We start from the raw sequence: 12,387 nt of genomic DNA, 5'->3' as shown, positions 1-12,387 counted from the left end.
CTAAAGCTGAAACTCCAGTACCTTGGCCACCTCATGCGAAGAACTGACTCATTTGAAAAGACCCTGATGCTGGGAAAGATTGAGGGCAGGAGGAGAAGGGGATGTCAGAGGATGAGATTGTTGGATGGCATCACCGACTTGAGGGACATGAGTTTGAGCAAGGTCTGGGAGTTGGTGATGGACAGGGAAGCCTGGCGTCCTGCAGTCCATGGGGTCTTAGAGTTTGACACGACTGAGTGACTGAACCTAACTGAATTATGTACATTGTATTCTTGTGTTATTTCACCTGTGTTATAACATAAAATGGTGCTATATAATATGTAGTATATAATATATAAAATATAATTATATAACATACAATGATCTAGTATAATATTAATGGGTTTAATATTATTTTTAAATAAACATGCATTTAACTTTTATGTTCATTTTTATATATGTTTTTATTTTAAATAATAATAAATCCATTACATGTTAATGTGGAAAACATTTTTCTTGTGGTGGTGCGAATAATCATGATATCTATCCTTTTAAGTTTTTGAGATACCACACCAAAAATTAGGAAACAAAACTAGATACAAATGGGACCACATCACACTGAAAAGCTTCTGCACAGGAAAGGAAACCATCAACAGAGTGAAAAGCCTGCCTTCAGGATGAGATAACGCATTTTCAAATTATCTGTTGGGTCCATATCCAGGAACTCCTAAAACTCAGTAGCAAAACCAAACCAAAACAAAGACCATAGAAGTAGCCTGATTGATAAATGGCCAATGACTTGAATACATTTCTCCAAAGAAGACCTACACATCACCACAAGGTATATGAAAACATGCTCAGCTTCTCTGCACGCGTGCTAAGTTACTTTAGTCGTGTCCGACCCTTTGCGACCCAGTGGATTCTAGTCTACCGGGCTCCTCTGTCCATAGGATTCTCCAGGCAGCAATACTGGAGTGGGCTGCCATTTCCTTCTCCAGGGCATCTTCCCCACCCGTGGATGGAAACCCCGCCTCTTATGTCTCTTGGATTGGCAGGCAGGTTCTTCACCTCTAGCACCACCTGGGAAGCTGAAGTGACACTAGTCACTAGGGAAATGCAAATCAAAACCACAATGAAGTATCACTTCACACCTATTCGGAGGGATACTTTCAAAAATAAATAAGAAGAGAATGGGGATGCAGAGAAATGGGAACACTCCTGCACTGTTGGTAGGTAAAACCACTGTGGGACAAAGTAAGGGAGTCTCCTCAAAAAATTAAAAGCAGAACTACAAATCAATCCAGTAATACCATGTCTGGGGGATATATCCCCCAAAATTGAAATCAGAATAATACATTAAACAGGCAAATGAGAGCTTGTCCAGGAAAAGAAGAGGGGTTTGTTGGTGGGAGGTGAGCTCTCTTGGGAACTAGGGCTCCAGGCCCCCGAGTGTGTGCTCCAGTGTCCCATTTGATTTCACTTAACAAAACACAAATGCAAAGATAAAAATATTCAGACTTTTAGGACTTCATCACAGAACATTAAACTCTAAGTGTGGGGTCCTTTAGAACATAGGACCCTCTAGATTGCTCAGGCTGCACCCCACACAGTGGGCCATGGGTCTGGGCGTGTTAGGACTTCTGGCAGGACAGGAAGCAGTAGGTCCTCAAAGATGGTCTTCCCAGCTCCACGTGTTATAGGACATCGCTGGGGTCGGCTGTGACCAATCCTCTGTGTGAGAGGCATCCCATACTGTGCCTCAAACAGTGACTCTGATATAAAATGAGGCACCAAGAGTTGATCTTGACCTAAAGGGCAGAGCAGAATGACATCAAGATAGTGGCTCCTTTCTTGCTTATGCTGGACTGCCTGCACACTGGGCTTCTCTTAGGATCTAACTGAGGGATGATGAAAAAATCCAAATGATGGGACTGAGATTAAACTGCCTCAGTGTCCTGAATAACTGGAGCTTGAGACAGGGAAAACTGAGTTAGAAAAACAGAGAAATGAGGCATTTCTAGAAGGTGAGGATTGTCAAGCAAATTCATCCCAGTTACTTTTGAGAGTCTGCCTGCCTCTAGAGTTTGCAAACTCCAGGAGTCAGAGTTTCCAGGGCTCCATTTCTGGATTTTTATCTGTCTTCAGACACTGCTGGTAAACTACACCAGAATATATATATAATCTAGTTACATAGATTTTTGTTAATTTCCTCTGGCCCCAGGCAGACTGGGGACACACCCAAAACCATATATAAAGTCAAGGGAGAATAGACAAATGAATATCTCTAGCATTAAACAGCTTTAAATGTTTGATTTTTAATTTAATTTTTCTTGAACAAGGAAAGGACAAACAAAGTCTATACCCAATTAAATTACCCAGTAAAAGTAAAGTTTAACACAGTTAAAATACAAGTCAATGAAATTATCAATGATGTCATTTACATGTACAACTTCAGTCTTCATAATGATTTATCTTTATGACTCAGGTATTTCCATATACTTTAGTGATTTGGATACTTAAGTCTTGCAATATAATTCAGCCAGGATGAAAGCAAATGCTAGGTTCTTGAAAGTTTCAAAGAAGTACAAATTTTTCTCTATCAGTTTTTAAAGACTTTACCTTAAATTTTACAATTTATCATTATATGCATGAAAATAAATAAGTAGATAAAATGCAGGCCTCCTTTGTGGCTCAGTGGTAAAGAATCCACCTGCCAAAGCAAGAGATGCAGGTTCAGTCTTTGTGTCGGGAAGATCCCCTAGAGAAGGGAATGGCAACCTCACTCCAGTATTCTTGCCTGGAGAATCCAATGGACAGAAGAGCCTGGCGGGCTATAGTCCATGGGGTCCCAAAAGAGTCAGACAGAACTTAGTGACTAAAACCAATAGCAAAAGATAAAATGCAAAGACTATTTCAGAAATAGGTGGATGCATTTATGTGTCTGACATAAATTGCTACTCCTTGCTTTCTAAAGTGAGCTTCTCTGAGTCCCAGCAAATCCTGATTTTTTTGACGCCTCCTTGTCTTTCACTGATTGATAAATGGACAAAGAACTTGAATATGCTTTTCTCCAAAGAAGACCTACACATCACCAGCAGGTATATAAAAACATGCTCAGCTTCTCTGCATGTGTGCAAAGTTGCTTCAGTCGTGTCCAACCCTTTGTGATCCAATGGACTGTAGTCTGCCAAGCTCCTCTGTCCATGGGAATCTCCAGGCAAGAGTACTGGAGTGGGTTGCCATTTCCGCCTCCAGGGGATCTTCCCTACTGAGGGATGGAACCCTGCCTCTTGTGTCTCCAGCATTGGCCGTCAGGTTCTTTACCACCAGCACCATCTGTGAAGCCCATGGCATCAGTGATGCAATGGACATGAACTTGGGCAAACTTCAGAAGATAGTGAGGTACAGGGAGGCCTGGTGTGCTTCAACCCATGGGGTCACAAAGAGTCAGACACAGCTGGGTGACTGGACAACAGCAACGTTTCTCTGGTGTCCATCCCCACTCCCCCTTCCATACTGCTCTTTGTTAGGGCTTTTCAACTAATCTCACAACAGATCGGAATTTGTCCATGTTTCTATTTCTCATCCCCCTCCTCTCTCCCCTTATGATGTGGTTCTCTTGTGTTTTTGGATGGTGAACAAAGGAGATAATGATTTGTTCTGCCATCAATCTTCCCTATCTGTTGATGGATTTGATATGAACTAAAGGGATAACTTCCTGGACGATCTGACAGGATCCTGTGAAGTTCTCAAGGAAAGTGAAAGTTGGATAAGGGAAGTAGATGCAGGTGGATTAATCAAATGATGGAATATGTTTGTCCAGCTAAACCATCCCTGTCCCATTCATACACTCGAGTCAGGTTAAGGTGGTCTTTTTCTGTGACTAAACTAGTCCATACATCCTGGGAGTGAAATATACCATCAGTTACAGTTCTTAGACGTTCCCAGTCTTTCTCTCTGTCTCTCTCACACACACACATGTTGTGAGTAAAGATAGCCAATGTTTCCTCATACAATCACATGTAATCATGTGTAATCACATGCAAATCAGGTTTTGCTTTTTCTTTCTTGTTACTCATGTTTTTAACCTTCTAAACTTGTCACGTGGTAGATGGTTATCTTATTTGACCAGCATTTTCAGAAAATGAAGAGGTCCATCTAAGTGCATTTTCTGGCAAACTGAAGCTTATCCTTTCTAAGGAAGTTTATCTTATGTCACTCGCTGTGGACAGAACCCCTGCTGACATCATTCCGCACTGCCCTTCACCCTGCGGACACCTGTGTGCACAATGCTCCCTCCTCTCCGCATCCGTGACCCCTAAGCCCTCTATTAGCACCCTGGGCACCTGTGCAGGTCTCCTCGGGAGCTATTAGTGTGCCTGGGATGGTTTGCTTCTTCATTGCGTGAGTCCAGAAGAGTGGATTTTAAAAACTATCTTTGTGTCTTTATGCTCCATGATCCCCGTGCTGTCTTACTTCATCTCGTGTCTCCCTCCATTGTCTCTGCCTCGCATACGTCCCATGCTCCAAAATTCTAAATCGCTGCATTCAGTCTCCAACAGACTCAGAAACCTAAGGATCCAAACGCTTAAAATTCCATTAAAGTCGATTCTGAAGTTACCTCAGAAGTGACACAGGACAAAGGTACAGACGTCAGTATGGGGCTGTTTTAACCCTCGTGTTTGTTTTGACACATCCTTTTTCTACTTTTACCATCTTCCTGTTAAAAGGGTCAGAGCGGTCACACCGTGAGTCAATAGCATACATTGACCTTGGACAGGTCCGTGTATTTTTAAGGGTCTGTTTGCTCCTCACTAAGATGAATGGATTTGATGGAATGATCCTCAGATTCCAGTGTATGCGGAATGTCTGTAACTATAGCTAAATTGTGGCTCTGCATGTGAATATGAGTTTGAAGATGATTTTAGGAACTACCACAATGAAAACTTAAATATGAAGTTAAAAATGAATTAAAGACCTGAGTATGAAAATAAGAACACTATTCATGGAGCTGTATATTATATGATATCTTGTCTCTATTGTAAATATGCTGAATCACATTAATTGCATTTAGAATAAATATGATCCTATAAAAATTATTAAAATACTATATAATTTATTGTATTTTCAAGCAAATATATAGATTGTGTATGCATATAACTATAGATTATATATATATATATATATATATATATGCAAACTTTTAGTTTGAAAAGTTGTGTCACATACATTAGCTAAATGTTGACTAGTACATCTCCGAGATTTTTTCTAGAATATTTCTAATGGGGCATTTAAGATATTTTAATCCATTTGATGTATGTTAGATCCTATGGATTTTTTTCTTTTAAACAGTTTCTTGTTTTAGAAAGTTCACTTGGTTGGTCAGTGTCACAAATTAAAGACAGTTCGGGTCATCTGTTAATGACAGTGAAAGTATCTATATTAGGCAGTTTTTCTGCTTTATTTATGACACACTTTTAGCTGTACCCTTGGTGATAATGTTTCGGTAATCATAAATTTTATACAGGGAAGACATTCTATGAGTTCAAGTGATGGTGAGAATGCTTTTAAGGATTTTATTTTCCAAAATGTGAAGGGTCAGAAACTAGTGTCATTAAGCCATATCCGCTGTAACAAAAAAAATCTGAAAACTTTCAGTGAGGTTGGTCATCCACTCTGACTCAATTTACAAAGGAATGTGACTCCAAAAAGCACTGAGAAAAGGCATGTGAAACCATCGACACTTGGTTTTTACATCAGTCTTGTTGCAGCTAAATGACTTCCACATCAGGACCAGGAGAAACATATTAAAATATATAGATTTTCTGCTTAGTAGATTCCTGTAGGGGCTGCCTCCGAGTTGGCACCGATTGACAATGACCCAACAAGACACAATAAACAAAAAGCTACAAAGCCAAAATTATGTTTTCCAACTGGCTTGTCTTGCTCTCTCTCGGCTGTAATTTTTGCTTGAACTTGACAGCTAATCATTGGTAAGCATATGCTGCTGGTGAGTCTTGATCTTGCAGCAATGAAGTTTAAAGCCAGCTTGACAGTGATTGCATTTTAAGTGTCTGTCAGCTCAAGAATTCGCAAATATCCAAATGAGTTTTGCTGGGATGTTGACCATAGGAAACCAAAGTACTGTGGAGTGTAACTGCTTTCATGAACTCAGATCTGTCTACTGAGTGTCTATCGTGGAGCCAAAGTTTGCCGAGTGCTATGAAAGGAATGCAGGTGAAACATGGGGATATTCTGTCTTATTGTCATCGTCTAGCAGTTGAAATAAAGTATATGTACAGCTATAATGCAAAATGTAATGGGATAAGTACAATAAGAGTTGTGAAATCAGAGTTGCCATTAGTCTTACAAATTTGCCTCATTTACAAGGTAATTTAGGTCAGGTCCCACCTCTTTCAGTTAGATTATTTCATACATTTGTAATCCAGTTAAATTGTCTCATTACATTCTTCATTCTGTCCTGATATTCCTGTGAAGGGTGTTTTGAAATGTGCAAATGCATGAAAAACCTCCATCTCATATTTGCAACTCCAGTACTCAGATTTTTCTCATTTTAATTGAAAATGTGTCTTTGTTGTTTGATACTATTATGTTCTCTGGGGTTGTGCAGACTATGTCTGTTCATCTAATATATGCTGATTCATCACATATTCCTTTTCTGTATTCCCAACTCTTCTCCAGGGAACAGAAACAGACCTGGTTTAGCCACTGCTCCTGCTGTAATTGATTCCCAGTGTTCTGCTGAAATTGTCTCCATTTTTGTAGATAGTATTCATAAGGTGCCTCAGATCAAGCAGAGTGTCACACAAGTCAGCTCTCCAATGGCACTGGTCTGTTAAGACCTTCTCTTGATTTGAGACAGATTTCCATTGTTTTCTGCTGCAAGAGTTATCATTATGCATGAGGTTTTCTGGGTTTGGTCCCAGGTGCCTCTATTCATTATATTTTCAAGTTGTATAATCCCTCTTGATCATCTTCACACATAAAGTAGTTCCTTATATATAAAATACATACCATGGTATTTGCAAGTACTTTTAATTTCCTTTCCCTACCACTTACCCGTAATATTTGAAATGTCAGGCTGAGATTCATTTGACTTAATTCAGCATGAGTGGAGAACTGATTAAAAAAAAAAAAAAACTTTGAGCAGAAGATGTTTGATGTGCAATGTGTGCAGTTGGAAGAGGTACCTGACGTGTATTATGCAAGATGAATGAGTTTCTTCTTCCAAAAGATGTTTATGGAGCAAAACGCAAAGTGCCAGACTCCATAGGAGTTAGTGTAACAGGCCAAATGTCCCTTCTCTCATAAGTTTCAATCCTAACGCAGAGATACAGCAGATATACAGACGTTAAGAGTATAAGTGCATAGTATGCCTTGTAGGAATACATTTTATGAAGAAAAGTAAGTAGCATGAGCAGAGACTGGTGGAGATGAGGGCATACCTGATAGAGGCTGGCCCCCATCAGATCAGATCAGATCAGTCGCTCAGTCGTGTCCGACTCTTTGCCTCCCCATGAATCGCAGCATGCCAGGCCTCCCTGTCCATCCCCAACTCCGGAGTTCACTGAGACTCACGTCCATCGAGTCAGTGATGCCATCCAGCCATCTCATCGGCTCTAACAAGCTCAGCTGGCAGCAAGAACTGAAATAAAACGCACATAGGTTTAAGGAGAAAGAATATTTCTGTTTAAGGGAACACCAAGTACAAAGCTTCTCAGAAAATCAGACTGATAAATAGCATAGAGGCTGATGTAGCCCATAAGCCACTTGGAGCCCACAGAAGGATGTTTCAGGTTCTTGTTCCTCTCTCATCACACCCGACCAATAAACCTTCACCTCTCTCTCCTTTACAAAAGACCTTATGGGCAGGGTAAGCACATAAAAACTCAGCCAACACAGCTTTGAAAAAAGAAAGAGCACACTGTTAATAATCATACTAGATATAAAGCTGAAACAGAATGGTCCTGGTCATCCTATTTATGATCTAAGGCAATGGCAGCCCACTCCAGTACTCTTGCCTGGAAAATCCCATGACAGAGGAGCCTGGTGGGCTGCAGTCCATGGGGTCGCTAAGAGTCGGACATGACTGAGCAACTTCACTTTCACTTTTCACTTTCATGCATTGGAGAGGGAAATGGCAACCCACTCCAGTGTTCTTGCCTGGAGAATCCCAGGGACAGGGGAGCCTGGTGGGCTGCCATCTATGGGGTCGCACAGAGTCAGACATGAGTGAAGCAACTTAGCAGCAGCAGCAGCAAGCTTAGAATAAGGGCTTCCCTGGTGGCTCAGGTGGTAAGAATCTACCTGTAATGCAGGAGACCCAGGTTTGATCGCCGTGCTGGGAAGATCCCCTGGAGAAAGGAAAGGCTACCCACCACAGTATTCTTCCCTAGGGAATTCCATGGACAGAGGTGCCTGGCAGGCTACAGTCCGTGGGGTCACAAAGAGTCAGACACAACTGAGTGACTAACACTTGCAAGCTTAGAATAAAGAAGCAAGAACTGATTCATATTTTCTTAAACGTAGGGAAGGAATAATCTCAATTTGTAAAGTAGACAATGAGGTAAAGAACTGTACCCTCTTCTCTTAAGACATGAATGAAAAGGAAGAAACACCAGACCATCTTGTTCTGTTAAAATAACCAAGGTGTTAATATTCTACCATGATCATGTTAGAACCACTTTAGAACAAGACTTAAGTGTGGATTACCAAAGGAGAGCCCACAGAGAAATCCATCCTTTAAAAAATAGTTGGTTGAATATTTTGGTAGCATTTTAAGGAATAATGAAATCAGGCACAGGGTTCATTGGGTAGGGGGCTGAGCAACTCCCTGAGATGACCCAAGCCACCACCTTGACTGCCATCTTCAGCTAAAGGGAAAGATAGAAAAATATGTGAGTGGGAGGCCAGTTATGGGAGGTGACCAGGAAAATCTCTGTCAACCAGGGCAGGTTTCTTATGCAGATTTAAGTCAGTGCCTTTGCCAAGGTCAGACCCTCTTCTGAGTCAGTCATCCTTCCCTTCCTGGGATAAGGAGGCAGATAACTTTCGAAGTGGAGATTCCCTTTATAAATTACATTTATAAATGTCAAGGTCCCTTGCAAATGCGTAACTTCTATTGTTTTCAAAGCTTCTCCTGTGTCTGCAGTTTCTCAAAATATCAACTGAAAAAACATATCCTTATGCCAAAGAGGCATATTTTGGGATCATGTCCTCTGCTACCCCTCATTACTAAGAATGGGTGACTATTTGCAAGTAAAACTTCCTGAAGCTTGATTTTACAATATATTTGATGGATATGTTGTATGTCCTGCCTGGATCTCGGACAGGTAAATGTAAATAATGGATGTGCATTTTTAAGAAAACTTCAGGCCATTTCTAATTACTAGTGAGTGACTGTTCAAGAATCAAAGATCAGGTTATCTGTATTATAAATTAAGAGAAATAATTGCTGCATAATTATTAAAAAAGAAGGAGGGAAAGGAGGGATAGGGTTCAGGACATGCTACCACCAAAATGGCCCTTTGGCACTTTGAATGTCTTAAAAATATCATGAGAAAATGGTAGGAGCCAGACAGTCACTATAACCACCCCCCAGTTCTTCATCAAAGCGTCCCTTAGACCTTGCCTGTGAAAGGGGCCTTCCATGTACCAGGAGGAAAGAACACAGTCACCAGACAGATAAGAGGATTCAGAGTCGGGGGAAATCTATGCAAACATACTTTCCCTTCCCAGTTCCTTCTCCACCATTAATTCCACCAGCCCAAACCTCTTTGTCTTGTAAAGTGAAAGTGAAGTGAAAGTGAAGTCGCTCAGTCATGTCCGACTCTTTGTGACCCCATAGACTGTAGCCTACCAGGCTCCTCTGTCTGTGGGATTTTCCAGGCAATAGTACTGGAGTGGATTGCCATTTCCTTCTCCAGGGGATCTTCCCAACCCAGGGCTCGAAACTGGGTCTCCCACATTGTCTTGTAAACTCTTCACAAATTTATTTTTTCATCTAAAAGGTAGAAAAGCTTCCAGCTCTGGTCACCTCGGTCTTCATTCTCTTGTGAAGGCTCTCACATACGTGTAAAAATTCAGTACAATCTGAATGTTTTTCTCTTATTGATCTGTCTTTGTCAGTTCAATTTTCAAAGCCAGACAGGGACCCTCAGAGGGTTGAGGAAAACTTTTTCCTTCCCTTCAGAAGGAAGGGAGGGAGGAAATAAATTAAAAAAAAAAAGAAATAGAGAAAGAGAGGGAGGGGAGGAGCAATGGAGAGAAGAAGGACAAGAAAAACGAGAAACTAATGACTTGTGATGCAACTGTTATCTAGGAAGTTTAGTAGATTAATCAGTTAACATGGTTGGATTTGGCCTGGGAAGCAGGTGGTGGAAGGAAGAGGGTGGAGTAAAGCACTTCTTCCGTGGCCTCCATTGCCCTGCAGAGACCCGTGGGTGATGACCATGTGATAGGATGCAAGACGCAGGCCAGTGTGCTTCTCTCACATTCCTCTGCTTCCAGGTCTGCTGTCTGTAATAAAAACGGGACACACATCCTGGGTGTGACAAAGGGGAAGAGGGAGGAACATGGGCATCATTACCGTGGATGTTGGAACGTGGCTTTCTTAAACCAGACATGAGATAAAGCTCAGGGGGCAATGCATCAAAGCAAGCCCGTGTTTAGTAACCGTGTACGCACACAGGATGTGTGTGCACGTGTGCCAGCATCACAGATGTGAGCACACCCCGCGAGGAGGAAGAATACACACAGAAGTCTCACCCTCCATCAGTCTTGTTTTTTTACTTGAGTTTTATTTCATATTGGAAAACAGTTGATAGTGTTGTGTTAGTTTCAGGTGTCCAGCAGTGATTCAGTTAAATATATATATATATATATATATATATATATATACTTTCTCAAATAATTTTCCCTTTAGATTATTACAGAATATTGAGTAGAGTTCCCTGTGCTTTATAGTGGATCCTTTTTTGGTTATCTAATATTTTATTCTTTTGGGCTCCAAAATCACTGCAGATGGTGACTGCAGCCATGAAATTAAAAGACCCTTACTCCTTGGAAGGAAAGTTATGCCCAACCTAGATAGCATTTTAAAAAGCAGAGATATTACTTTGCCAACAAAGGTCCATCTAGTCAAGGCTATGGTTTTTCCAGTGGTCATGTATGGATGTGAGAGTTGGACTGTGAAGAAAGCTGAGCACTGAAGAATTGAGGCTTTTGAACTGTGGTGTTGGAGAAGACTCTTGAGAGTCCCTTGGACTACAAGGAGATCCAACCAGTCCATCCTAAAGGAGACCAGTCCTGGGTGTTCATTGGAAGGACTGATGCTGAGGCTGAAACTCCAATACTTTGGCCACCTCATGAGATGAGTTGACTCATTGGAAAAGACCCTCATGCTGGGAGGGATTGGGAGCAGGAGGAGAAGGGGACAATAGAGGATGAGATGGCTGGATGGCATCACCGACTCGATGCACATGAGTTTGGGTGAACTTCGGGAGTTGGTGATGGACAGGGAGGCCTGGCATGCTGCGATTCATGGGGTTGCAGAGTCAGATATGACTGAGCCACTAAACTGAATATTTTATATATAGTAGTTTGTGTATGTTAATGGTGCCAATTTCTTTTATTTTATGTATGTGTATAAAGACCAATATTTTTTTGTTGTTCAGTCACTCAGCCATGTCCAACTCTTTGCAACCCCATGGACTATAACCCACAAAGCTCCTGTGTTCATGGAATTCTTCAGGCAAGAATACTGGAGTAGGTTGCCATGCCCTCCTCCAGGGGATCTTCCTGACCTAGGGATTGAACACGTGTCTCCTGCATCTCCTCCTTGGCATACTAATACTGCTGAGCCACCTGGGAAGCCCAGATACCAGTATACTTCATCCCAAATATCTTGTGCTGCTGATCAGCATGTTTTCTGCCCTGATTTTAGCTGCCAGACGTTCATTCTCTTCCCTTCTGCCCACCCCGGTGTTATTTGTGGGTGGGGTGTGCTGTTGGGGCCCTGGGCTAGCACTGGGTTCTATGGATCTCTCCCATGAGATATTGCTTTGTGGATCTGGGCAAGTGCTCTACTCACAGGCAAATCAGGGGGACCTAGTTACTGCCAGCCCACTTCACATGCATCCTTGGAGGCTATGCTAAATCATAGCAGCATGGAAGCTTTAAGAACTGTAAAGTTCTGTACAACTTCAAAGTTTTTATTAGCCATCCTTATAGACTTTAAACTTCAGAGGGCTACACTTCTTAGTTGTTCTGTCTACTGGCAGAGGTAATAAAATAAGCACTAAACAGATCCTGAATGTTTCTCTTCTGATGGTTAATAGGAAGAGTCTCCTACTACTTTTCCTTGTGTAGATGAATTTATTCTATTCT

The sequence above is a fragment of the Bos indicus x Bos taurus genome, chromosome 27 (genome assembly GCF_003369695.1).
Source record: "Bos indicus x Bos taurus breed Angus x Brahman F1 hybrid chromosome 27, Bos_hybrid_MaternalHap_v2.0, whole genome shotgun sequence".
Classification (NCBI taxonomy): domain Eukaryota; kingdom Metazoa; phylum Chordata; class Mammalia; order Artiodactyla; family Bovidae; genus Bos; species Bos indicus x Bos taurus.
This window is presented reverse-complemented; position numbering follows the sequence as displayed.